The following is a 27,739-nucleotide window of genomic DNA, read 5'->3' on the forward strand; positions in this document are numbered from 1 at the left end:
CCTTCCCCCAGCGCCCAGCAGCAGCGCCCGCCCTCCGGCCGAGCCCCCACGGCTCCGCCGGCACCACGCCGGCCCGGAGCGGGACGCGCCGCCCCCCACAGCCCAGCCCGCGCCTCCTTCCCCGGGCGCGGGGCCCCTTTGCCCGAGTCGTGCCCGCGGGAGGGGGGTGACAGCAGCATCAGGTGCAGCCGGGGCCAGCGGCCAGGGCAAGCCCGGCCCCCGGCTGCCGCCTGCGCGCTGAGCGGCTGTGCCGGGCCCGCCCTCGGTGATTGGGAGGAGCCGGGAGAGCAGCGGGCTTCGCCGGGGATTTCCAGCCCGAGCGGGCGGGAGAGGAAGTGCGGGGCGGGGGGAGACGGCGCACAGCGGTCGGGACTTTCCGCCGGGCTGGCGGTCGCCTTCGCCCGGCTCCAGCTGCCGCCCGCCGCCCCGCTCCCCGCACACGCTCGCAGGTAGGGCGGCCGCGGGGCTCGGCTCGGCTCGGCTGGGCGGCGGAGAAGGAGGAGGAGGGAGGGCGGGAGCTTCGCTGCCGCCGTGGCGGCGGCTCCCGCGCGGGGCTCCGGCACCGGCCGCGCTCGCCTGCCCGCCTCCGGGCACGGGGCCGGGGCCGGGCGGGCGGCGGGAGCCGGGGGCGCTCCGGCGGGGGCACTGAGCGCTGACCGAGGCATCTGCTGCCAGGCAGGGGCCGAGCGCGCTGCACCCGCAGCCCGTGCCGGGACCTCGGCGGCGGCCGGTGCCTGGGGATAGATCAGCCTGCGGCGGAGCGACGCGGACTCTCCTGCCCGGACGCACTCGCACTCCAGGGCTTTGCAGGTGCCCCTTTTCGCTTACTTATTCCTGCCTCCCCCTTCCCTCCCCTGCTCCTCTCGCTCTCTGCCCCGCTCCCCGCGGTGCGTGTGCCTGTGCGGGGAGCGGAGGGAGGCGAGGCCAGGAGCGGAGCCGGGAGCCGCGGCGGCGCTTGCGGCGTTTGATGTGTCGTTTGAATGCAGAAGGCTCGCTCGCTCCTGGCTCCCTCCATATGCAGTGCTGGGGGCGGGCCGACGGCCTTTAAAGGGGCATTGCCGGCAGCGCCGCGCCTGGCGCGGAGCGCGGTCCCGGCTGCGCGTCCCCCCGGCTGCCGCTGCGGCGGAGCCCCCGCCGCTCCCCGGCCATGGGGCTGCGCCCGGACCCGCCGGAGCTGCCCCTCATCGGCGCGCAAGGAGTTGTGTTTTCGCAAAGTCCGCCTGCCTGCACCGGCGCTGCGCTGTCCCCGTCTGCCTGCCGTGAGCGGAAAGAAAAGTGTTTTGTTTTCACGCCATTCATTTCGTGCGCTGATTCGCGACGCCGCGTTTTAGCGCGTTGAATGAATCGCCGTGTTGTAGGTTAGGAAAAAAATCATGAATGTTTAAAAGTTTATACTGAGTCATTCCTCTGCAGATTAACCTATGACTGACTCATAATCTGAGAACTGCAGTGGCTTGTGAAATAGGAAGGTAAGGCATTTACGTCTTGATTTATTTCTGTCTTTTGAGTGCCTGAGATCTGAATTACCTGCAGAAAATCAGAATAAATTGTGTTAACGTTAAGAGGCATAATCTGATGTTCTGCCGGTCAGAGCCTGTGTGTGACGTGACAGACTGTATGTGCTCTTCTGCGTGGATCTTCACCACGCATTAGAGCATCTTTCATCTTTTGCTGTTTCTGTAGTAGTAAAATGTGGGAAGTTCCGGTGATACAATTTGAAATATGCTGTCTCTGGGTCTGTGACCTCTCTAGCTTGTCGAGATCCGAGCCTTACATGCTTTATATTGTAATTTACGTGTTTTCTATTTCTTGAGTAGAATGGTGTGTTTTTCCTTGCAGATTTGTCCCATAGGATGCACATAGCATTACTGAGCACTAATCTGGACTTGCATTTGTAGACTGGAAAGGAGTTTAGTGCATGATGCAAAGGCGTACTGGCAGTGTCTAGCTTAGACAAATGAAATAGTATAATTTGAAGTAGTAAAAATCTGCATTTAAAATGGCTATTGACTTGCCTAGAAGCCTGGATTAAAAGGCTGCACTGATGGTTGTTACTGCATGTTGTCCTTTTTAACGAGCCATTGGCTCATACCACATATAGATTGAGATCTAAATGTTGTTTGTGGTGATTAGGGAGAGGGCTGTTCATTTAAGGTGAGAAATACTTGAACATTTGGACGGAATCAGTTTTTTATGGCTGCCCTGGGAAGCCCCTTGTCATAGAGCTTGGTAACGGAAACACTGATGTATCATGAGCTTGGGCATTGCAAGCAGGCGGCACTAGGGGGTTATAAAAGTTGGGTTGTTCCAGCACAAGAATGGTAGGTGTTTTACTGAAATATGACTTGGTGAGTTGCTTCTAATAATAGCTGGACCTAGAATATAGAATCATAAAGTGCATTTGGTATCAACACAAATTAATTCTAATCAAAAGGGGTGCTAAATGACTCAGTCTTTAGGCTTTCCTGAAGTCCTCCTGTAATTAAGTTTGATGATACCAATTTTGAGAAGCCATTCTTGCATGGATTCAGAGAATTTGAGTATCGTGTAAGTGTATTTACTGTTGATACATCGGCATCAGTGACCAGAGATAATTTATGGAGTCATACTCATCCATGTAAATTCAGTTTGTCTTTTAAATGATCTGGGGATCATGTTGTATTTTACGTCTTTACATTGTTCTTGTCTATAATGAACACTTAAGGAGAGAAGAGGAATGGCTTTTTGGTACTGAAGTCCAGCTGTTCTATAGTAGATAAGGCAATGCTGAAAATACAAAAAGCCAAAAACCTTGATTTTTGATTGATAAGCAGCTGATCATAGTTCTTCTTCAGATGAAAAGGCAATTTAAAAATAGGAATGACTTAAATCTACTCCAATCCTAAACTGGCCTTGTATTAATAGATATTGTGAAAACACAACATTCTGATCTCTTATCTCTTAGATGATGTAGTTACTGGATTTTATTAGAGTTTTTTTTATTATGATAGTGTTTCTTAGTTGAAGGTGCTGCATCTTGTGATGTGTGAAGATGGCTCATTACACATTGGTTTCAGGTATCTGATGCACAGTTCCTTTAAAGAATGCTAAGGCTTGAGTTTGTGTGTGTTTGTTTCTTTAAGCTGTGGATACTTTCTGAATAGAATACTTGTATCTGAAACCTCCTTGAATTTTTGGTGTCTGGCTCAGGAACACCAGAAGTGGTGGGAGAAATTGTAGATTTCAAGATGAAATATGGGGAAAAGAAGCCAAGGGGAGGGAGAGTTGTGTGGTTTTGTGCAGCAGAATAAAGGTGTGATTGTAGCACAAGAGGGAGCGATGTACTTGCACTAGGTTTTGTCTTAAACTTTTTAACCTGTGATGATGAAGTGGTGCTGTAGAAACTACAGTAGTAAGGGGCTGGCAGAGAGGATATAACTGGTTTCCCAGCTCTGCCTGCTGGAATCCCATGCCCTCATAAATGGATAGTTTAAGGTGAGTATATTTAGTTTTGACAAATCACAAACATTTCATTTTTTTCGGTCTTTTTTTCTTGTGGCAGGAGGAAGGACTAGAGAATTGGGAGAAAAAGGGAGTCACCTTATAATGAGCTATCATTAGGTGCCCACAATGTAGGAAGATGTGTTCTCGCTCTCTCTCTTTGTAATGGGAAAGAAGAGAAAAGGAAATAAATGCAAAAAAGCTCTCAGGATATCTAAGGGAAGTAAGAAAAGTATCCAGTGGAAACATCTTAGAACTTAAGGAGAAAATGAAGCAAAAGGTGATTTGCTATTGAGAATTCCATATGTGTCTGAGAGAGGGAGAGATATTTACATAGTTTTTGAGGGGGTGTTTGTTTTCTTCATGTGCATCTTCTCTTCTGGAGCCCTGATGGAAAAATATCATTGCCACTGTGACTTCAAATTGCTACTGACTGTTGGCTTTGTAACTAGGTTAACAGGGCGAGTGTCTCTAAAATGATATACAACAACTGTAGGTCACTAATCCTCTCCACCCCCCAAAAAATGCTAAGGCTTTGATTTCTGTGCTGTTGTTCTTCCCCGCTGCTTTGCTCTGCATGTATAAAATGTGATTTCAGTAGAATTTCAAGTTCTGCTGTTCATCTAGTCCAGGCAGCTTGGGAAGCAAAGTCTCAACATGTTTGTGTGTGCAGAAGTTGAGTATTGTGTGTGTGTGATGGATTCCATCCCCTGTTCGCTCCATCTACTGAAATTTGGGGTGTTGTGTACTTGGACATCAGGATTTGAATTTTGCCAGTTGCAGGCTATAGAATCTCAGTAGGTATAACAGGAATGCCTTAAGTTGGAATATTTCCGAGTTCTGGTATTATTTTATATAAATAAATTATAAAATAAGTTTTATATATATATATATATAAGTTATATATATATAAGTTTCATAAAATGTTGATTTGTAAAATCGTTTTCTTTGATGCATAGAGGAAACATTCAGTAGATTATCTGCCATGATAGAAGTTGCTACTAATTCTGTAGTAATTTAAATGCTCTGAAGTGAGTCTTTTCTTGCATACAGTAAACGCGTCTCAAAAATATTTGTGAAAGAAGTTATGAATCTTCCATTTTACATGTTTTAGTGATGACTGTAGGTAGCTCGTAATTAGAAAAATTTAATATTTGGAATAATACTGGACTTTTGTCTCATGTTTTGGTTTCTACATTAATGAGAAAAACATTTTTGTAGATAAAGTAAGATATGCACATGGAAGACAAGCTCAAAATGCCATGAGTCTTTACGGCTTTCTTAGGTGTCTAGGAAAACAAGCAATTTGGATTTCACCTGTCTTGCAAAGTGTGTTGCAGGTGCTAGTGTAAAATAAGTGCCTTCTTGGCTGCCACTTTGTTTCTGCAAGCTTTGACATCAATCAAGAAAGAGAAGATGGTCCACTGCAGGTGCCAGTGTAAAACCAGGAGACCTGGAGGCTGGGCTTTGGCTTTCTGACATTCCTGTAGATGTGTGTACTTCGGCCTTTCAGTTAGGGCCCAACCAACAAGGGGCTTTGATGTTGCAGTGCTGAGTGATGTGACATCATGTCCGAGTCCCAGGGGCAGAAGGGGGATTCCAGCCCAAGTTTCCTACTTCCCTGGGGAGTATTCTCATCATCAAACCACAGGCCAGTTGAGAGTAGTGTCACTTCCTTCTCTTGAAACTTTTTGCCATGCCAGGAAAAATCAAAACTCAGTGTGCCTAAGGAACAGAGTGAGAGGAAGCATGATGTCTCAGTCAAGTGGTTAGGATTTTTGTTAGGATTAGCAGGATGAGTAAAGACTTAGAGTCTGCTGATGCTTCATCCTCTGTTGTTTATTGTTTTCTCATGCATTTGAACTTGATGTTCTTCCTGAGGTTATCAACGCTTCAGGATGTTTTCTTAAGTGTGGAATATGTGCTGGGAAAGACAAGAGAAACTGGGGTGTTGTGCAGGTTTAGGTGGTAGCTGACTGGGGTTCTGAAAATAACTTTGGTGCAGCTAGTGGCTTGTTATGTGTCTAGCTTCTTGCTCCATATACAGACCATTTTCCTGGGCTGTAGTAACATGGGAATAGCGGTACTTTCCTATGATCTGAGGACATAAAAATGATGAGGTGCTGAGACCCAGCAGGGCAGTGCAGGCGTCATCTGTTGATAAAGTGAGTGAATTACAAGTGCTGTGTGGAGGCATCCAGTCCTGCCTCTCTGCAGAGCTGTGCCATCCTGTGCCGTCAGCATCCTGGGACAGGAAACAGCACAGCTCCTGCTTTGCTCTTCCATTGATGCCCACAGCAAACCTGCAGTGCTCTGTGAAGCTGGGTGTACGGGACAGGATTTTTTCAGTGGTAGTTGTTCCCGTGCTTGTACTTGTTCCTGGCTTTCTCCTTTGAATGTTCTAGAAAAGTAACATTTTATTACTTATTTTATGGAGCCAGCTTGCGTGGTACTTGTGCCACTTTGTAACAGCAAAGCTCAGCGCATAAACCAAATGTGAATGGATTTTGTTTTGTAACCTGATCTCTGCACATACGAGAGAGAGATAATTAGAGCAATTATTAGAGGTTTTTATAATGAAGGTCTTGTGTGCTGCACCAGATTGACTGTGCCCACTCTGTGTCTTTCCACAGAGAGGAACCTTGTGAGAGTGGGTTGCTTTGTGTGTTGAGGCTTGTGAATTAATGAGTCGCAGATGTAAGTCTTGATTTTTGCCCAGGAAGTATAACTTCATCATTTTCATTTAACTTGTTCTTGTTTTAATCTCCTTTAAACCATCCCAAGTGACTCCTCTTCCTGCATTTAAGCTCTTCAGTTACCAATGGATTGCTCTTGTCTGTGCTGTGCTTCTCTTCCATCATGTTTGTCCAAACAGCATAAACGCTCTTAATTTCTCCAGCTGGTCCTTCTGATTCTTAGAAGTGACTTATTTTGACCTGATTTTGAGCAGATTTCTTGCAATTTTAGAGTTGCTAACAGATGACTTTTATTCCAAGGTGGTTTCATCCTTGCACTTGAGCAAAGTAACTGCATTCTCCCCTTCACTTGCATTTATGTAATTCTTTTTTTTTTTTTTTTTTCCCCTTGAAATACCTGCTTCCAGGATTGTACCTATTTTCACACTCTGGCGAGTAATTTCTCCTGTTTCCAGGATTGTACCTATTTTCACACTCTGGCAAGTAATTTCTGTCTGCAAAATCCACTTTTCTATGACCTCTCTGTAGCTGCCTGCTTCTGTGATTCCCTCTCTGCCCCACCTCCCACTCCAGGTGAATTAACATGCTCTGCTCTTCCAGGTCACACTGCAGTGTACCCTTACTGTTGTCTGAAGTACATGTGTCTACACTTGTTCTTATTCCATCCTTTGCACTGTCATCTTTTCTGTTCAGGGAATGTTTTTATCATTGCAGCTGTTGTGGTTGAACTTGGTTAGGATACCAGTTCTGTATCCAGTAGATGAAGATAAAAGTCCTTGTGGTTGTAAAGTGCCAAGTTCTCAAAATATTACCATTTGGCAGTTTGAGTAGGAGGATGTTGGATACCTAAATAAATGAAGACTGCTGAGCTGCATGTGTGCCTGTCTAGAAGTTTTGGAACCCTTTGATGCAGTAGCATTTCCATTGCATTCTCCAATTTAGTATTTTGGTGGGGAGCTGGGGAATAAAGGATTTGTGCTAACTTCATTTGGAGTTAATGACATGCAGTATCCCTTGAAGTCAGTAGTGTCCTGTTCTCTGTCAGGAGTTGAATCATGTTTCTATCTACAGAACCTGAGCATGCTATAGTTCAGATTAGCAAATACATCTCACTACTCACCCATGGTGTCAATATGTGATGGAAATGCCAATGAATCCTCTGCTGTAGTTCAGATAGTAGATATTGCTGTTGTGTTGCTCATAGTGTTTGGCAGGTGTTTTTTGTAGCAGTGTGGTTTTGAGCATAGACAGAAGAATTCTTTTGCAATCTCTAGGAAGATAAAGCAAGTTTATTATTATTTGAGCATTGAATTTCATCGGATATTTTTCACTAGTTGGCACCATAAATTTCCCTTATTCCTCTTCCTTCTTGCAAATTCCTGAGAACTGCACTTTCATTTTGAAAAGGATTATTTAGACATGCAACTTTCAGTATTTTAGCCAGTAAGATCTTGAGGGAGTTTTGGGGGATTTACTCTTTTGGTAGTTTGTGTGGTTTGGTTGATGTTTGGGATTTTTTTGTTGTTGTTATGTCGGAGTTTTTTTGTTTGGTTGGTTTTGTGTGTGCTTTTGTTTGCTTTTTAAAGACAGATTTAGGACAAGCAAATAAATATCTACCCACTGCATTCTGTGTATTTTTGCAGAAGAGACTCTCTCAAAATAAATGAGGAAGAAGCTTGAAATGATCCTGTTTGTGTAAATAAAGCTTTTAGTACATATAGCCAAAGTATGATGGTGTAATTTTGCAGAATTAATGACTAAGATTTTGGTGGTGTTTTTGTTTGGTTTTGTTTTTTTTTTTTTTTAATATGAGCTCTCAGTATATTAGTTGACTGTTTTGAGATGAGCTCGGGCAGACAGACTTTGAAAGTCCTCTGAGCCATACATAAAAAGGCAGTTATTCCAGAACAAGTGTCCATGTGCTGAGTTAATTGGAAAAGTTCAATGTAGTTGAACCCTTACTTACAGTGTTGTGATTTATATAATGAACACGGAGGACAAAAGGCAGTGAGGGAAAAACCGACTTCTTGTGTATCCAGTTATACATAAGTTCTGTCATGTCTGTTGGCAAGAGATAAATGATGGATTTTTACAACAGGCTTCATGTTGCACACTTTATTGATGCTTACAATACATTGCTGCACATCTCCCATAGGGTGTTTTGTAGCAGGATTGCAGCCTGAAGATGTCTGGGAATGCATAACTTCATCTTAGGTTGGGGTTTGTCTATGTACTGTACACTTCAGAGGTAATGACATCTCTGTTTTCCTTTTTGAGGGCAAGTTGAAACATGCCTAAGATAGCTGGACCTGCTGCACAGTTATTGTTGTTTGGGTTTTTTAATAAATTTCTAACTAAAAATCTTCCTAAAATCTTATCTCCTGGTTAAACAAAGATCTTGTGTACTTAAGAAATTTCTGTATGAATGCAATGTGGGTGTGTGCAGAAAAAATGACTGTGATTGTCTATGGAGAAATGGTTTGGCTCCTCTTGCAGCTAATCAGATTTTATAGGATAATAATTAGGCCAATTGCTAAAGTACCAGTTGTTAACACCTCCAAACTCAAATATTTGTCATGTTAAAGAAGGGGGAAAATTGGTGAGCTCTCCATTAGGTGGTGCTGCTGGGATTGAAATATTTATATACCCAATAGAAGCAGGCTTCTGCCTAGAACTATTTCCAGGTCTGTATTTTTCTTTTGGAGGTCTTCTCTTTATTATAATAAACTTTTCAAATGTAGGAATACTTGCTAAGGTATGGGGTTTTTTTCAGTTTGAAGTGATTAGATAAAATACTAAAAAGACAGGCTGTCATCATGGGAAGGAGGTATGGAAGGAATCAATCATATGCTTTTTGTGTGGGTGATTTAGATTTTAGCAGCTGCTTCTGTTGCAGCTCTCATCTGTGCAAGTGTTGACTCCATTATGTTCATACCCTGCTGCCATGTAGATGGGGATACTGTAGCATTAAAGAACTGCAGTCTCAAGAAATATTTGATTTTAAAATCCCAAAATTAATTAGACTATTACAGCAAAAACGCTCTTGTGAATCTTTTGAGTTCCTATGATCTCTTTTACTCTGTCTACCAGCATTTCATTTTAAAGAGCTCTGTTGTAACTTAAACACATCATGATGGTATTTCTTTGCTTAAGCCCTGACTGACTACTGACTTTAGAAAAACCTAAGGGAGCAAAGATGGTGCCTGCACACAGAGGCACTGAGTACCATCTTGAATGCTGTAGGTTGTCGGTGTGAAGTTGATGCTCAAAAAGTGAGCATATGAGATATGGCTAAACTCTTTATCTGCCAGTTCTACACAGGACTTGGCATCTGGAATTGTACTAAACACCTGTGATTAGACCCTTGACTCTCTCTGCAGTAGTTAGAGCTCAGATACAAACTAAATTAAAAGTGAATTTGTTAAGTACTTCTTGCTGGTAGGGTTGCTTCAAAGGCAGCAGAATGAGGTTGCTGAGATCTCTGAATTCTCTCACACCATAGGGCTGTAAGTAGAAAAAAACCCCCAAACTTAATTTTTAGAAATGGTGTTGGCCAAGACCAGTCAAGTTAGTCACATCGGGTTCTCTTTTCATTACAGGTAAAAGTAATTTTAGTGTGATTTACAGAATCAAGATAAGTATAACCAGCTAGCAAAAAAAGTTTAGTAGCATTGAAAATAACTGAGCAAGAAATGCAAGAGATGCATTTTTTCATAAGAAACTGAGACTAATCCTTTTTTCTTTCTTTTGAAGAAGATGTAGCATAGCAAAAATCCACTTCTTAGAGTTAGAAACTTTAAGGTATTTCAGATCTAGCAGATGGAAGCCTAGCTTAACAGTCTTGACCTGAGTTTAACAGCTGTTGAAATGGTGTGAGAGAGCCAGTGGGAGTCACATGCAATTTTGTGTTTTCAAAGAGAAAAGAGAGAAGTTTGCAAAAATCCTTGTTGGCTTTCTAACCTTGGCCAGGATTAAAATGTGTGATTGTCAGATATACTGAATTCCTCAAAATATTAACATTAAGTAATGTAACAGGTTCAGGTAATAGGCAGGGGGATGATTCTACGTGATCTTACTCATTCATTTTGGAATAACTCAGTGTGATAAGTGGAAAAATGGACTGTGTGAGAGAACTTGGCCATTAGTGTTTTATCAGTTTGCTAATAATGATTTAGAGCTGGCTAATAATAACCCTTAAAGGAGCAATTAAAAGGTAACAGCTGTGATGGGCCATACGACGTCGTATCAAACGTGAGCTTGTCCTCCCTTGGTTACGTGATTGGCTTGGTGAGTGGGGCCAAAGCTGAAGGTGGAAACCCATCAGGAAGGAAGAAAATTGTGCTTGGTCACCTTGAATAAAAAGCCTTGATTCTGACATTGCCCAGGATAGAGTATGGAGAGAAGGCTAATAGTATTCTGCACTGTCTTAGTAGATGCATAGCAATTAACAAAACCTGGCCTTGCTTCTTCCCTCCTACTTTGACTTTGAAGTGGGAGTCAGTGGGAGACTGACTCTGTTTACAGGCTAAGATTTGGCAATTAACAGGATTTGTCACTGCATTTTGCTGTGCTTAGACTCCAGATGGAGGAGTAACAAAACGGCATCCAACAGCATATCCCACTGTCATGTTGATCACAGAGGATGTAGTCAGGACAGGGAAGGAGTGACAACATATTGTAGTGTATTGAGGTTGTGTCTCGTTTATTTTTAGGTGAAGAACATAAGTGACAGGAGGCCTAGGAAGTGATAAGAGCAGGGTTGTGATACACCCACCAAAAATGAATGGGATGGTATATTTCTGCTTTGAAAAAAAAGAAAGAAAAAAAGAAAAAAAAGTAGTAAATAAATGATCAAACACAAGATTTTGCATAAATGAAGGATTTTATTTGCACAGGTATCTTGTGAGAAAGGAGTACATGTCTCATGTGCCTGGGCAAGAATTTATTGATGTACAGGAAAGCTCTTGATAATAAATATGAATGGCTGTCCTGAGTGATTAAATGAAATGCTAGAGCCTGATGTTATCTTAGATGCAATGTGTCAGGCTTGATGCTGTTACTGACACCAAAATGAAATCATGTATCTTCATCACTCAGAGTAGGCCCAGAGCTGCAGAGTACTGGAACTCCCCTTTCTACCTTTAAACCTAGTGTTTAAATCAGTGCTGGACATGACTTCTGTGTTATATGACATTGTGACTTGAACTGTAAAAACCATGATTTTGTCATGATTTCAGGTTTGGGTTTGTCTTGTTTTGTTTTTTGGGTTTTTTCACTACCGCAACATAGTAAATTTCAAGGAAGAGGTGGGAAGGCCAAATAAAGATGTAACAATATCTTAATGTTGTAGTAAGTTACCAGGGCCATTGCCAAGTATTACATACATTAAGTAAGAGAGAAACAAGAGCATTTAGTGAATGTTTTAATAACATTTCTGTATGGCTTTATTCCCTGTTAGAGCTCCCTGATGCATTCCTTAAACTGATGTCTCTGTTCTTCTGGTCCCTACTCATTTTCCTGTAAATAGAAATTTTTTTAAAGAAAGCTTAAATGTTTGGATACAAGTGACTTCTGAAGTGGTATTTCCCTACAGCTACCCTACTTATCCAGATGCAAGAGTAAAGAGGCTAGTGTATAATGGCTGTTAATTAATACAGAAGAGTTCAGCCTCCATTGTTCTAAGATGATGTAGGGTATTAATCTCTTTTCACTAACTAGGACAAATGGTGACTTGGGGTCATTCTTCCTGCAGATAGCCACTGTGGTCAATCAGTCCTCTTTGACAGTATCACAGCTTTGCTGTGACTGTGGCAGAACTAGTTAGGCAATCCAAACTAACTTTGGAAAAGCAGGCAGTGTGAGAATTGAAATGAGGCTGATGAATTTTCAGCATGATGTTAACTGATAAAACTGATCTGCTGCTGATATTGAATGAGGGAGAAATGCATGGGGGTACAGATGCTGGAGTGTTCCCCACGTTAAATCAGTGACCACTGCCTGCAATCTGCCTGGGTGTAATTGTCTCTGGTGGCTGTCTAAACACAGAAGGCTTCAGGGTTTTCTCCAGTGTGTGCTCAGACTTGGGGATAGTTGGACTGGAGGTGTGAAGTTTGGGGAGCCAATATGCCATACAGGGCACTTTGTCTGCAGGCAGAGCACTGTAGAAAGACACAAGCCTCCATTACAGAATTAGGAGTCTTTCAGGTGTGGAGTGGTGTTCTGCCTGCTTTCATCCTCTCCACTTCTCATTCACCAGAGGCCTAGATCAGGGGCTGTTCTATAGGCTGGAACACAGCTGTTTGTTGCTGCTGCAAGGATTTGTTTTTCTAACTCGTCCTTTATCACTGCTCTAGGTTTTTTATATAGTATTTTATTTCTTGTGTGGTTATTTTGTTTTGTTTGGATTTTTTTTTTCTAATTTGTACTGGGAGTTTTGTGTTTCAGATTACTGTACTAAGATTCTTCCCTGTACCATGTGGAGATACAGCATTAGAAAAGAATTACTGAAGCTTCTCTGCCATTATGTTCCTATCTGAATCGAGGCAATGGGTTTTATGGTGTTACCTTAGCTTGTAAGAGTAGCTCCAAGTGTTCTGAGCTCTGTAGGACCATCTTGCAAAGTAGCAGATTAAGCTTGCTCCAGCATGCTTTCCAGATGTTTAACATTGCAGGAAGAGCTGTGCTTGCTCTTGAGATTTGAGTGGAAGACCTGAGGCAGACCCACAAAGCCAGTATTTTTCTGGCTATAGTTTTTTAGGAAGGCCAATCAGGAGTGCAGCCTGCCAGTTCACGGAGGGTGAGGACTTACATCCGTGTGTGGATAAAGATGGTGAAGTCCATGTTAAGTACAGCACTGTCAAGACTGGCCAGAAGAGTCTGGTTGCAGGTGAGGAGCAATGTTCACTATCCCAGGAAACAGAACTGTGCTGCTGTTTGACCTCCATGTGAACTGATGGACACATGGACAGCTGTGCTGAGGACCCAAGAGAATGCTTTGGTAATTACTACATGGAGATGTTGCTTTTTGCTTGAGCAGTGCAGCAGCATCGCTGGTCTTGGTCTGTATGTTGCAGGCATAGAATTTAGGCCCTCAGATGAATGAGTGCATCAGCAGATAACAGAAAGGAACATGCTTTCTGATTTCTGTGCTGCATGTGCTTTTTTGTCTTTCTCCATGATTACAGGTTGGTTCTGTTGGGCAGTGGAGGCAGCCCCCATCACTAGGTTTCAGTTTAAAAAGAAGCATATAGTTACTTGAGTCAGAAGAACTTTCTCATTCATTCTTCTGTTACCATCAATGTGGCTTTTGCTGGCAAATACATAGGTAAATTGTTTGTGAGAATAAAAATGAGATGGGATGTCTTGATGTACTGTGGAGGACGAGAATGTTTCAGTAGGACAGAATACTCTAGAAAGGCATCTGCATCACCAAAAGCAGATAAAAAATAAGAACTATAGAAACAGTTGTTCATATATTGCATTATGGAGTGCCAGCACTAAGGCACTCTGTAATGAACATGAACTTAATTTTCTGAATTTGAGCTTCTGATCGTGTGTCCCCTGAATGCTTTGTGGCCTGCTAGGAAAGTTGTTTCACACTGTCATGGTAATAGAATTATACTACTTCAGTACTAAAACAAATGTGACCTCTGTGCTTTTGAAATTTAACACATAGACTTTAGTTTATGAGCAGCTTTGTAATTTAGTCTCTTTTAGAACTCTAATCCTGATACCTGTGCATGTATGATACATGACATTAATTAAAAATATTTATTCAATTTCCAACTTCCAAAAAGTTGTGTGATGAAAATGCTTACTAGTAAGTATCACTCAAAATATTTTAGAAGTAGAAACTAAAATATAATTTGCATTTTTAAATTGGTAATTTTTAGCAGATTAAGAGGAATAATATAATCTGTGCAATGTTTTGAATTTACTCTTTGGTTTTTAAATATAATTATTAAACTGTTATCAGCCCTCTGAAAACTGAGGAAGGATTCCTTCAATCAAGCTGCTTCAGTTTGGGTAAACTGGATTTTATACTGTAGTGGTGTTGCAGTATGTTTTCCTTGTTAAAAGAAGGAAGGAACTCCTTTCAGTTCATTATTTTCTAATGATTCTTGGCTCTCTTATTAGCTTTTACAAGTAAAGTGAAAATGGAAGACTAACATGGTATCATGCTTTCTTGTAAATACCTTCTGACTGGCTCACTAATTTTCTACAAGAGTAAAACTGGTTCCTTAAACTACTTCAGTTCTTAGTGTCACAGCTCAAGAATGGCAGCAATGTGCTAGCCAAGATTTTATGCTGGCTAATATGTTTAATGCCATTTGGTGGTAGTCTAAAAGCTGACTCTGTTTCCAGTGTTCACATTTCCATCCTTTAATATCAGAGTGTAAGTCTTTCCTGTGCTGAGAAGGTTGAAGAGCAGTGTAGAACTGTGTTGTGAAATGGAGTGTCATCTCAGATAGTTTCTTTTCTTGGTTTTGGTTTAGGTTGACAGAAGTATCTTTACATCTGCAGTTTCTGGAAATTTAAGAACATTGTGAACCTCTGGCCAATTAAAATTTTCCCATTATGTAAAACATTCTTGTAGCTATTGACTCACTGATGGCTTCCTCCATGAAGTAAACAGACTTTTGCAATGAATTTTCTAGTGAACTAGTAGGTTTCAGTGCAGCTTTTTCATTTGCTGTAGTTTGTTATGGTTTAGTGCAGCCTTTACCTACTACTTATTTTTCTTTTTTTGCCTTCAGGCTTGTGAGAATTGTTTCTGTATATTAATAGGAGATGCTTGAAACCGACTTGACTTGTTTGTTTCCCAGCAGGAAAGCCTAAGTGCTTAGGCTTTAACTGAATCAAGACCAGCTCTCAGCAGTGGGAAACAATGTATTAATCTGTCGGAAGCACAGACTGCAGGCTTGTGTGTCACTGGGGTTTGTGTTGTGAATTTTTTTCATGTAAACAGGTAGGTAGGAACAATTCTTCTGCTGTGTATGTTTTTAATATGTATGTTGAGAAACGTCATGACAGTTGTGTGAGTTGGGGGTTTTTTTGGTGGGATTTTTGGTTGGTTTTTTTTTTTTTTTAGTATCATTGCATGAGACTGTAAAGTACCTCATTCTCCTTTGCATTTTCACATCTTTAAGTTGATTATATTAATTTTAAAAATCGTCTCCAGTGCCTGGGTTTGGTTTAGTTATGAATGAAGGTGATACCTCAAAAGTCAGAACAAGTTTCATTCTAATTTCTATAAATAAGCCCTCTTGTAGCATTGTTCTGTCTCATTGTGTGCCTTGCACACAATCAGAATGAACTTTTTGGCAAGATCTGCATTCTCCCTGATGGACTTAAGTTGCATGATAGTTTATGGAGGCTGGGGTTTTTTGTTTAACCAGTTGTACTTGCAAGGAAGGTAAGCAAATTATTATCTCTATTTCACAAAAAAATCTTCCTCTCAAATGTTTGATTTCAAATAGATTAAAAATATGATTAGAACTCATAGGTGGTAACCAGCTTCCTCAGTCAGCCACAGCCTAATTTGGAAAACTGCATTTAACCTTGCTTGCAAGAGGAGAAAATGTCCTGAATCCTTTAGAACGGTACCTTAAATATATTTGGGGTTGTGCTTTCCTTCCTTGTTCCACTCTACTTTTTCCGGAGTTTAAAAAGAAATTATGCTTCTAAAAAAAAAGTTAGTCCTGTTTGCCTTCAGTTTAAGCTTTAAATTAGGAATGGATAAAAGAAGTGAAACGTGCTCCTTTCAACCTCTCATGAACATAGGAAATTCGTCAGTCCTTCAGGTGAGTGCTGGGGGTTGTGTCTTTGCAGGGGAGCAGCAGGCGATGCTCTGGGACTACTCTGTGGCTTTTTCCTCAGAACAGGTACAGCTTTATAAAGCTGGAAGGTAGAGAGGCTCTTTCAGAATTCTCTGTGGAAAGGAATAAAAATTAACCTTTTTACTACACTGTTACTAGACCGTATGTTAAGCACTGTGACTAAGAACTTCTTGTTGGTAATAAGTTACGTGAATTAATGATGGTGTTTATATACAGAAGTTCACGTTCTTGTCACAATAAGTTCTTTTTGTAGGTTCACATAACAGTATAACAAGTCCTTTTTAGGTTGTGATGTAGAAGTAGCATCTGAAGGATGCAGGAAAAGGAAGTAGTCTGCTGGAATAGTTGAACAATCTTTTGGCCTTTTCTCTTTCTCTTTTACTCTCCCACACAGGACCATGAACAATTTATGAAGCAGACTTGCTATCTTTCTGTGAGATTTTTTTTCCTTTGGCCACGTCTTCTCAGTTGATGCTAGATGTTTGGTGGCATTTTCCTAAGAAATCTTGTGTGCCTCTGTGCTGGTATGTGAATGCCTGCCAGAAAGCAACTAGGCTGCACATGGCTGGCTTGAAGTAATTTTTCACTGTCCTGAAGCAAAACAGGTTAAGAAGTGTTGAGGTGCTAGTCTTAGACTAACTGCAGAAACAAAAAAATATAACTAAAGATCTTATTTTCCTATTTATGTTTGGTTTTTAGGGGAAAGGGATATTTTTAGTCCTTCTTCTTCCCAACTTTATCAAGATATAATTGTTTTTGTGTTCCTTATTTCTAGTTATTTTTTCACTTTTGACAGTTCCCAGCTTAAGACTGGAGCCCTATTATACAAGGTAATACATATGAAGAGATGGGAACTTGGTAGGTGCCCAGGTAAGATCAGAGAAAGGGGATCTGTTCCTCAACAAAGGAGAGTAGAAATATGCAGAAGTGCATTAAGTCACGCAGAAAGTCTGTTATAGCTTTTCTGATTTTGTTCTTCTCTTTCAAAGCCAGCAGGCCTCTTTCCCCTTTTCAAATTTGTGATCATGTTTTTAAAATGTTGTATGTCATGTGTTCTGCAAACCAAGGAAGGAATTTGAAGCTGAAGATGACCTTTAGTGGTAAATTATTTTCAGTAGATAAAAATTGAAAATAAAACTAACTGAAACTTTATTTGGGAGCCTAAACTGGGTATATATTATCCACTACAGGAATGTCAGTGTTAACTAAGCTATGTTAAAAGAAAAACTGTCAAGTCACTGTTTCAGTGCATGAGAACTCAGCAGCCCCTGCAAGGAGTAAGCAAAGGACTTGTGCACAGCTTTGAGAAATTAATCTCCATCTGTTGGTGAGGCAGTGGGTAGTAGTTGTTTTCATTGTATCTGAGTCTATACCTATGTTGCCCATTATATTGGCCTTCTAAGGGAAAGGAGAACCTTCAAACATGCCCCTAAAACCAGCCAGGCTTAGCACTGCTTTGAGCCAAACCCCCAAAGGATGCATCTCCCTCCAAACTCTCTCATCTCCTTCCTGCTCATGCCCATAGAACATGCTCTGATTGCTGCCTACTGCCCCTCTCCTGGGGCTGCACAGGAGGTGGGGAGGTGCCAGAGGGCTGTGGAGGTTTCTGAGCTTTCCATGTCATTGCCAGCAAGTGCTCAGCCCTGCCTAATGTTCCAGTGAGGCTGAAGCAGAGGAGACTGAGCAGAATGCTCCCCCAAGGAGGACCTGGGTCTCCAGGAATAATAGGTTGCTGATGGTAGGCAGCTGTGATGAGCTAAAAGATCTGGCCTGGAGCCTGGCTCTGCAGGATGCAGGAGGAAGGAGGGGTGGAAAGCAGTGATGAACCTATTGTTTCAAATGAGCCAGCAACTGGCTGATTGACACCCAGGGCTCCTTGTTGCTCCCTTTGCTCTTAAACACAGCTGTGGAGGGGGATGGAGGTAACTCAAATTAGAGATTAGACTTCCAGTGTCCAGAGAGGCAGTGGGCATACATTGAGAGAAAAAAAAAGAATAAAATCCATCTGAATACAAGAAAAGGCTGTGGGTGTGCTCAAACACTGCAACAGGCTGCCCAGTGTCATGGTAGAGTCACTCTGCAAATCCTCAAAACCCGATGGGTGGCTGTGCTGGGCAGCTCTGCCTGACCCTGTCTGGACAGAGGGGGCTGGCCTGGATGGTCTCCAGATGTCCCTTCCAACCCCACTGCTTCTGTGAAAGCTTCTTTAATATTTGGATGCATTCTTTTGCTGCTGTTGTGGAACACTTGGGTATAATTACAAATGCCCCTGCTGGGCACTTGTCTCACAAATACTGCTGTTGTGTAATCACGGCAGTTTTAATTGTATAGGGAAGGCATCCAAGTGCTAAGTAGTTAATTGACTAAACTCCCCAATTTAACAATGGAAGCAAAAAAAATCCACCAGTATCTCCCCATTCCCTGAACTGGGAAAGCACCAAAACATCCTAAACCTTACAAGACATTTTGGTTTTAATCCCTTAGAATATTAGGTTATGAGAATTAAAGGTAGCTTTATTATAGCAAAATTGTTTATTATTTTCCCTTCTTTCCTTCTAGTTTTTCCACAAAGTACTACCCTCAAAGTATCCTGTGAAAAATGAAATAAAAAGTAGGCAGGAGCATGAGGAGGAACAGCAGAGAAGATGCTAAGCAATCCCAACCAAACTCTGCAGTTTATGCCTTCCAGCCCACGACTAGGAAGTCATGAGATTATTTGAAAGAACTTTGCTGTGTTTCTTTGCTGGGCTCTTTCAGCCCTCCCCCAGTTGCATTTTGCACAGCCCTCAGAAAGACTGCAGTGCAGTAGTTGGCAAGGAGGGGATTACTAGGAGGGAAAATCAAGCTGTGGTGGCTCCTCTTGCAGTGTGGTGTTGCTGAGATCTGCATTTTGGAGGAGGTAATGAACAGCTGCCGTTGGGTTTCCAATTCAGAAGTCTGGAAGCTTGCAAAAAAAAAGAGATGTGAATAAGTTTCCATTTAATGTCCCTAGAGTGCATGGCATGCTGGACAGCCACTAAGCTTATTGATGCAGTGATCTGGGTTTTCTTCCTGATACAAAACACCTGCAGTTTCTGCCTAATACTTTGTTTTTAATCCTCTGTGCTCAGACAGTGGAGAATAAGGTAAGGTACTTTTTGTTGGCTAACATATAAGGGATAATGGAAGTAATTTCTGTATGTTGTAGCATGCAACAATAACTGTGCTTGTTGGAAAGTAAAAGTTTTGATTGCCTTTTTTTATTGCTTGTAATTAATTGAAATTCTTTGTAATAATTTCCCTGAGTTATCTAGTGTATTCAAGTTGAGAAACAGTTATGTGTACTTCATTAGTATTAAAAGATTGTTTTTTAGTCAGTTTTCACTTTGGTTTTCCAATATAATATGGAATTATTTTCAAGATCAATTATTTTCAATTGTTTTGAGAATGTTCCTTTTTTATGTTAATCTTAGGAGCTAAATCCCCAATCCTTTCTATGGCTTACCAATATCTCTGGATTTCTTTTTTTTCATGCCAGATTTTTCAGGGTGTAGCACTGTCATAGTGCTGCTCTTCATCTGTGGAGTGCACTCGTTTAGTAAAAATGAAACTTTGGAGGCACCTTAATTCTCTGTGCTTAGGAAGGGGTTGGTTGGTGACTTGGGAGGGAAAGGAGAGGCTGAAAGCGCAAAACTCCCTGCACTAAATTTGGATTTATACCTGCAAATATGAAGGAGCAGGATCATTGATACGATTGGTGTCTGGAGTCAATACCACGCCTAAGAGTTTTAGAACTTCAGTTTTTTGCTGAGTTAATATGTAAATGTTTAGTACAGAAATTTGTACTACTTTCATGACATTTGCAGTATAATGGGCTGACTTGTAATTTATATACTGTTTTGGTGGGGAAAGCGTACAGTTGCAGATCTCCTTTTTGTTTGAGTAAGCATTTATTCTTAGAGTTTTCTGTAAATCTCAGTGCTGGGCTGTTTTTCCAGGTACTGTGTTTCTAGAATGAGCCAGATTGGGCTTTCGTTGGCCTGTGTGTGTTTTGCCAGGATCCGTCACCACTCATTAGTGCGTTGCTTACTGTGATTGTGGTCCAAAGTAGCATTGCTGCTACTTTGTTAGCAGCAGTAGCCTTTCCTTTCCACTTCCTGAGGACCAAAGGTGAATTGTAGCACATGACTAAGATAAAAAAAAAAAATCCAGAAAGCCACAAACCCCCGTTTTATAGCCGTGCGAGTTTGCGGCATTCCTCCTTTGTGGCTAAGCGCTATCTTGGTCTCGTGTTACAAAGCCCCGCACTTCAGCTGTGGCAAGGGGAGCGAAAGCCCGGTGGTGTGGGGCCAGGTAAGCACTTCTGTGACACTGTGACCTTCCGTAGCCAGCTGTGTGACTGCTGAGGCCGATCTGTGTGACTGCTGAGGCCATTCCTGTCTGCAGTTGTGCGCAGGATGACGGCGGGGAGCGCGCTGCCCGGCCGGGCCCTCACTGCCGGCCTGCCCGGCGCCGCCCGGGAACCTCGCTGCCCTGGCACCGCGGAGTAGCCGCCCGGCTTGGCCACAGTGCGCTGCTGGACGCTGCTGGGCTAGGTGGGTGCAAAGTTCACTGACAAGAGCTGAGCGGCTGAAATTCCTGTGAAATGTGCTTTGCCTCTGTGTTGTACCTGCCCCAGTGAGGTTGCTGTTCTGTGCTCGCAGAATTTGGCCTTGATGTGTAAGGATGAGAGGCCGTGGGGCCGTCAGACTTTGTGTGGAGGTGATCTGGGCGTTGTGGTTGCATTTGTTGAATTTTATTGTCACGTTTAGGAATGCACATAGATATTGATGAAGATTTGTATTCATTATGCTTTTGGACCATTTTCTTCTTTTTTCTCTGTGCTTATGAAAATTCCAGGGTCAAACAAACTTCCCCAAACTAAGTTGCTTACTTCCAGTGACCTCTTGGAATATTGTCGTGGGGTGCTTTTTTAAAGAAACGCTCTGCAGAACGCTTAATTACTTTCTCAGAATTGAGCTGGTGTTTTCAAATGGAATTTATCAGACTTTCCAAGAAAATGGCACTGCTTTTGAGATTTTGTACAGTCTGTAATGACCTGCAGTGTATCTGGGTGGAGAAGTTTTTGTGTGCACGTGAAAGCAAGAAATTATAGCTGTGATTTTAATGTGCATGTCCTCCTTTAATGCTATTTTGTTGAGTCATTTGTGAGCAATAGTGGAGGAGAAGAAAACAATAGTTTAAAAATCACATTGATACGTTTTGTGTCCTGTTCTTTGTTATTTATCTTACATTTAGGTTATTTTTAAAGTTCATCATTACAAATTAATTTGATGGTCTAATGAAACTAAAGAAGTAACTTGATAGATTCTGAGAAGCCTGTTAAAGCATTTTTGAATGAAGGTAATGTAACTCAGACTCTTTCTCTCTTCAGGGCAAAGAAAGAAACCAGGCAGACTGTAGCAAAAGCTCCCTTTATTGGCAGGAGTAAAGAGAACCCTATCAGAGCATTGAGAAAGCCTATTCTTCTTTCTTCTCAAGCTGCGGATCAAATGAGATTCAAATAAAACGAAGGAAATGTAAGCAATCAGAGAGTCTTCCAAGTTTGGGGGAGGTGTGGGAAGAAGAGAAGTATATAGATTTGATCAAGAAAGCTGCTGCATGGACTTGGGAAGTCAAGAGCTTTTATTTAAGCTAACAACTCCATTTTTAATATTATAGTCTCTTCTGTTGTCTGTGAAGGAGAATTGTTACATGAGAAGGAACATATAATTTCCAGACTGGTAGAGAGTTTACCTGTTAGCAGGTAATTAGAGAAGAGGTTAGAAAAAGCAGTAAGAACAAAGGCTGGGCAAGAACTCTGAAGGATTTCAACCCTTATGCTGTGCTGGCAGCATCTGTGCTACCGAAGAAGTATTCAAATGGGAAAGGGTCCTGTAAGCTGTTCTTAAGGAGAACCTTTTCTAAAGGTTAGAGCCTAAGAAAATACATACATTTAATGGAATTGTGTTACTGTGAGTTTGGACACTCACCTTTAAACTTCTAATGCTTCTAACTTGACTTGTGTGTTACCTCAAACTGTATTCACGTATGTGGCATGTTCTTCAGTGGCACTGCCACTGCTTTCTGTGGCTCTGATATGGTAAAATCCTTTTGTTTTTAATGTAAGGGTTTTTTTGGCTGCTGGGAAAATTCTCACATTTGTCAAACATAAAAAATTGGATTGGATAAACTCTGAAGGAGATTTATTTGGAATTACAGTTTAATATACTTTCTCTTAAAGGTTTCTTTTGCCTTGTGTTTGAGTGCATGGCTGAACTGGGCTGTACTCAATCCAAACTTCCTAAGCTTGCCAGGTGCTGGTTAGGAGACAAATTGCTGTTACATTTATTAAGGATATTTTGATTTTTTTTTTCCTCCTAAAGCATGAATATTTGGATAGAAGAGAACATTTTACCTGAGCAGGCTTACTACTGCCATGAAGTAGGTGCTTGGAAATCTGTTTTCCTTTGGTTTTAATTCTAGTCATGGACATAATATTTCCTCCTCTACGTCAAAAAATGTAATACAGCCTTTTGTGAGAATGAGCAGTTATTTTGATGACCTTGGTCTGAATTTTCATGTGCAATCCTTTCAGCAATTCATCATTGCACTGCTGATAGGATGAAAAAATATATTTTTACAATATATTCTCTTGGCATCTGTGTTGTTGATTTTTGTGTAGTGCATCAAAGTTTGCCTTGAATGGGGTAGTGGAGAGCTTGTTTGAAATTCCTGGTCAAAACTGAGGAGATGAGAGAAAAAAGGGACTATATAAAGGAAAGTGTATGAGTACAAAAAGTTTGTACTAAGAGAGATGATCTCTTATGTGCCTATTACATTCAGCTGAGGCCGCTTTTAAAATAAAATTATCTGGAGATTATTTAAAAAACTGGGTGATGACATATCATTAAAGATGTAAAAGTTTTTGGGGAAAATGAGGGAAACTTAGGATTGTCCTCTCTCAGCTGAAGTTAAGATGCTATGGATTTGCCTTAATTGCAGCTGTTGCCAGCCCTTTCTTGTGTTGGTGCACTGATGAAATCCCTTACTTCACTGAGACACAGAGGCTGTTTAGATTGATAATAAAACCCATCCTTGTTCCAAAGTGGAGTAGCCTTCACTGTAACTAATCTCAGCCTTCACCAGCACAGCTATCAGTGAATAAGTGTAACTCTGGTGCAGTCAATACCCTGGAGAATAAATTAGCAAAGTAGTAAGACCATATAAAGATAAAAACACAGTGTGAGTTTACATATATCTAGTTTAATGATTTTCTTTTTTTCCCCCTGAATAACTGTCTTGAAAAATGGAAAATTGTTTTTAAAAGCCCCAAGACAAAACCCAATTTTTGACACTATGATGCTTGTCTAACCTGTAGAACTCACTGTTCTGATATAACACTAACAATTTTCTGCTCTTGGCCTCAAAATAATTGCTTGTCAATTTAGCAGATGTATAGAGAAAATGGGAATCATGCTTAACAGAATCTTTGGAGTTACCTCCCCCCCCCCTTTTTTTTTTTTCCCCTCTTGCCTATCCACTAGTATATTGTGGATGCTGTATAATGATGAAAAAGAATCCCAGGAACTGGTTTGAGCTTGGCTTGATGGATCAACATTGCAGCATTTTTAATGTATTTTGTGACTTTATGCTGTATGACAGGAAGTGCATTTATATATATTCTGAACTGGATTCAGATAAGTTTGATGCTCTTTTGGGATCTTCTAAAGGCAGCCATGAAAGAACTTCCAAAACAATGTGAAGCAGGTTGAAGAAAGGATTCTTCTCAGAAGCATTTATAGTGTTAAGGTGGTAGTTCTCCTTATGTAGAGAGATGTAGGTTTGTCTTTAATATAATAACACCTAGTGTTTTCAGGTAATGAAATTGCTTCCTAAGGTAACAAAGCATCAGTGTACAGTTTAGTTGGAAAGTATCATGTTAAAAAAAGGAATCTCTTATGACACTTAAGTGTGGGCAAGTTATTTCTTTTTATCTAGACTTGTAGAAGGGTTTTAGAGTGGTGACAAATCTTGCTAGAAGAGTCCAAAAATAATACTTCCTACTGATGTAGAACACTTCAGGCCAGGGGATGCTATAAAAGGTAAGCAATGCTTTGCTTATTGTACAGTTTAGGGAGAAACAAAGTGATGAAGTCTTAAAATCATGTAGCAATTCTCTAGAATTGGTGGGAAAAAAATCCAAACCACTGCTGTAATATTGGAAGCTTTTATTGCCTAGTTACAAGTTACTTGCAGGAAGTGGGAATCAGCACTCTTTCCTCTGAAGTGTCATTAGCACTGCAAGATCCTAGAAGCTCTAATCTTAGGACATAAGCCCCTTACTCTATCAGTGAGTGTCCTCTGCATACTTTTAAATTTGGCATTTGCTCCAGTTTTAAATTATTCTTTCCATTCTGCATATCTAAACTGTCCCTGTGTGAATCTTTATAACAAGCAGATAATTCTTTATGAGCATAAATTTTCCAAGGAATCTGAGTATTCTCATTTAGTTTCTAGAGTAACACCTGGAGGCTTTCAGGTTTGAACTTTGAAAAACAAAAATGCATGTTTAAAGGTTAGATTGCCATTAATACATTAAACAGTATTGCTTTATTAAGTATTTATTTGGTAGAAGTGAACATGATTTCAGTAATATTAACTAAAGAAACCCTCAGGCGATCGGCCCGCAAAAAGAATTTTCAACTAAAACTGTCAACTTCATATTCCAAATCTGAAGACACATCTCTTTAAGGCCTTGTGGATGGTGTGGAATGCACCAGTTTTGATGTGTGCAGCAGCAGTACTGTACAATTTCACCAGAAGTGTCTTTGAAAGGTTGCTATTGCTTGTGTTAAACTTTTTTGGCTGTGTAACACTTGGTTCTGGGTAGTAATGTGAAGGTCAGTCAGAAAAATTTATAAATTACTTTTACAGCCTCCACACTAGGTGTGTTGTAGAAGGATAACATCCTCATTGATTTTTGTTAATTCTCTTAATCCAGTACAAGGGAAACCTTCAAAGAGACCTGGGGTGTTTTGATCCTTGGTAGTGTCCCGTGTGACCCAGGGCTGTAGAGGTAGGTGGCTTGTTCTCAAGATGTCAGTGATATTTATTGATCTAAAACCTCCAGAACTGCAGTTGTGTAAACCTGCAGGCAGCAAGTAAAACATTTAAGGTTGACAAGACAATACCATAGTTTGTTACCTGGCAAAGTAATCACAAAGAGGTAGAAACTAGGAGAAACTGTGAGAGAAACGAGGATATTGCATTGCAGGTTCCAGGTAAAAGTCTTTTAATGACACTTCACAGTTGGAATAATGAACACTGTCATACACCAGCAGGAATTGGTGTCTTACATGCACTTGGCTTCCAGTAGCACATTCCTAAAGTCTGCGTTTACTACAAGAGGAAGCAACATGCTCCTTCCTTTCTTACATTGCTGGGAAACATGTTTTGTGAATCTAAATTTTCAGTTAGGGAAAACACAGCTTTCTCCATGAGCACCTCAATAACAGTAAGAAAGGCTTTAGATAGCAGTGAATGTGAAGTTGGGATTATGAATACTATGACAAGTCTGGGTAAAGGGTCTGTGACTTTCCTGAAAACTCAACTTCAGTAATACTTTTTTACTAGAGCTGTAGAAACAGAAATTTCTAGTATAACTAGAAATTCTAGCGCGAGAGGTTTAGAGGATTTTAAATTTTTTTTTGCAAATGTGGTTTGGTTGGTGTGGTTTGTTTTTTTTTTGGTTTTTTTTTTTTTCCATCTAATATAAAAATCTTAACAAAACTCCCATATTTTTCCCAAACTCCAAGATGCTGGTCATAGATAATACAATCTTAACAGTGAAAAGTGCAGTGTAGACATTGAAATCACTGAAGTTAAACCTGCTATCACTTCATTAAGTGGACAATGTTTTTTTCCCCCTGACATTCTGATAAATAATAAAATACAGGAAAATTAAAAGAGAATTACTGTTACTCTCTTTTTTTTCCTTTTCCTTCCTGAATAAGAAACAATGGATTCACACACAGCTGAAGACAATCTAGAATGGTGGGAAATTTCACTCACGATAGTGAGAGGTTGAGTTGTGTGCATGAATGAATGAATGAATGTCTTCCATGCAGTTTAGTGTTCAGTAAAATATTCTGATTATGTCACATGCTGTGTTTATTTATAGAGTTTGATTAGTATTTAGGGCAGTGTAAAAAGTATTTATTTCTCACCTGTGTTCATAGTATGCTGCGTTCACTGGGATGAAATGGAAGAGCAGGAAATGTTTTGTGAGAGTGAGTTAATTTCCATAAAAGACAGGTTAGATAGATTTTTTTGAGTTTTGGATGTAGGCTTAGAAAACTTACATTAGTTAGAGTGGAAAGAACTTCCTGTGGAAGTGAGAGACTGTGGTTTTAAGATTTCTGGTATGGTCTTTTCTAGTTGCATAGCACTTCATTTCAGTGTTGAGTTCAAAAAGTGCCGAGCTTCAATACTTGAAGTTGCATTCTGTTTCATTTACCAGATTCCTCTAAACTCTGCTGTGTTCACAATTTCCTGGGAGGACTATTTTTGTTAAAGATGAGCTGCATTTTAAAATTAATTAAGTTGTATTTTGTAGGTATTCTTGAGAAGGCAGTTTTGCAGTAATTATTTATAATAAGCTTCTTGAAGTGCTTTGAGTTTTTTTCTTTTTATTTGCTGGTCTCTGACACCTTTGCCTTCACATTTCTTCTAATTGTAGAAGATGAGGTACTACCTGTCTTATTTTTTACCTCTGCTGAGATTTCAAGGCTGGATTCATTAAGAGACAGCACAGATGCACTCTGTTAGGAATTGGCAGTACAGAAATATTCTTCATGCACTTGGCAGACAGCAGTGTAGACAGGTAGACTCTGATTTGGGGAATATTTTCGGCTGTTCTGATAGACTTGAAATTTTGTTAGATTTGAGGCTGAGGATCTCTTTGATTAACTGAAAGTAAAAGAATAGCATTGATCAATAGGTCTTGGTTTAAGAACAAAGAAAAGGTGGACAGAAATACTGCAATAATTTTTTGATTCCGACTTGGTGATTTCAGAGATGAAGAGACTTTGTCGTCTTAAGTTGCTATAAGCAACTTGTTACTGATTATTCTTGCAGCAGATTTTTCTTGAAGGCACACCTTGAGAGGAAAAGAGGACTAGAATAGGTCACTAGAGGATGTGACATCATTTTCTAGGACTGCATGTCAGGGTGAGAATGATTGGGACAGGCTGTTTGCCTTTACCCTTGTTGATCCTTGCTGGGGTTTGTTGTTGCCCAGTCACAGCAGGCAGAAGTGGGAATCATAGTGAGCAGTTGGGCTTTTGGGTGTCTGTGATTTGACGCTTGTGTCATGTGAACCAAAGACTTGTGTGCTGTGCAGCAAAAATAAAGGATGTATTAGACCTGCTGTAAAACAGGAATTGGATGAAATCTGGATTGATGGAAATAGCTTTCCATAAAAACATAGTACTCCGAATGCAAATATAAGCTGGTTTTTCCTCGTTCTCTCTTCAAAGCACATATAAAACCATTTTGAAAGAGGAAACTACCTTTAATTTCAAATATGATTATTTTCATGGCATTTCTGGGAATATTTTATCTGAGTGTATTTCTTCCGTGGAAGATAAAATGTTTCCTTTGTAAACAGAGCCAGAAGTTAAAAAAATCAGAAATTCATAGTGT

At 40.8% G+C, this 27,739-nt stretch overlaps 1 protein-coding gene across 7 annotated transcripts in view; it reads left to right on the forward strand.

Annotated features, from left to right (window-relative positions):
• Positions 1-296: 296 nt before the first annotated feature.
• TRAF3 (TNF receptor associated factor 3) overlaps positions 297-27,739 on the forward strand; it is a 70,014-nt gene continuing 42,571 nt past the window's right edge. For 4 of the 7 annotated variants that reach the window (XM_041396566.1, XM_041396609.1, XM_041396600.1 and 1 more), the window contains exons 1-3: positions 297-449; positions 676-810; positions 1,414-1,469. The gene's annotated coding sequence lies outside the window, so the exon portion shown is untranslated. Of the gene's footprint in view, positions 450-675; positions 811-1,413; positions 1,470-15,024; positions 15,145-19,454; positions 20,590-21,428; positions 21,574-27,739 lie in introns of those variants that run through there. The other 3 variants (XM_041396574.1, XM_041396583.1, XM_041396591.1) reach the window with 3 other exon arrangements.

This window comes from Onychostruthus taczanowskii, unplaced genomic scaffold (genome assembly GCF_017590055.1).
Source record: "Onychostruthus taczanowskii isolate IOZ18803 unplaced genomic scaffold, ASM1759005v1 scaffold1, whole genome shotgun sequence".
Classification (NCBI taxonomy): Eukaryota; Metazoa; Chordata; class Aves; order Passeriformes; family Passeridae; genus Onychostruthus; species Onychostruthus taczanowskii.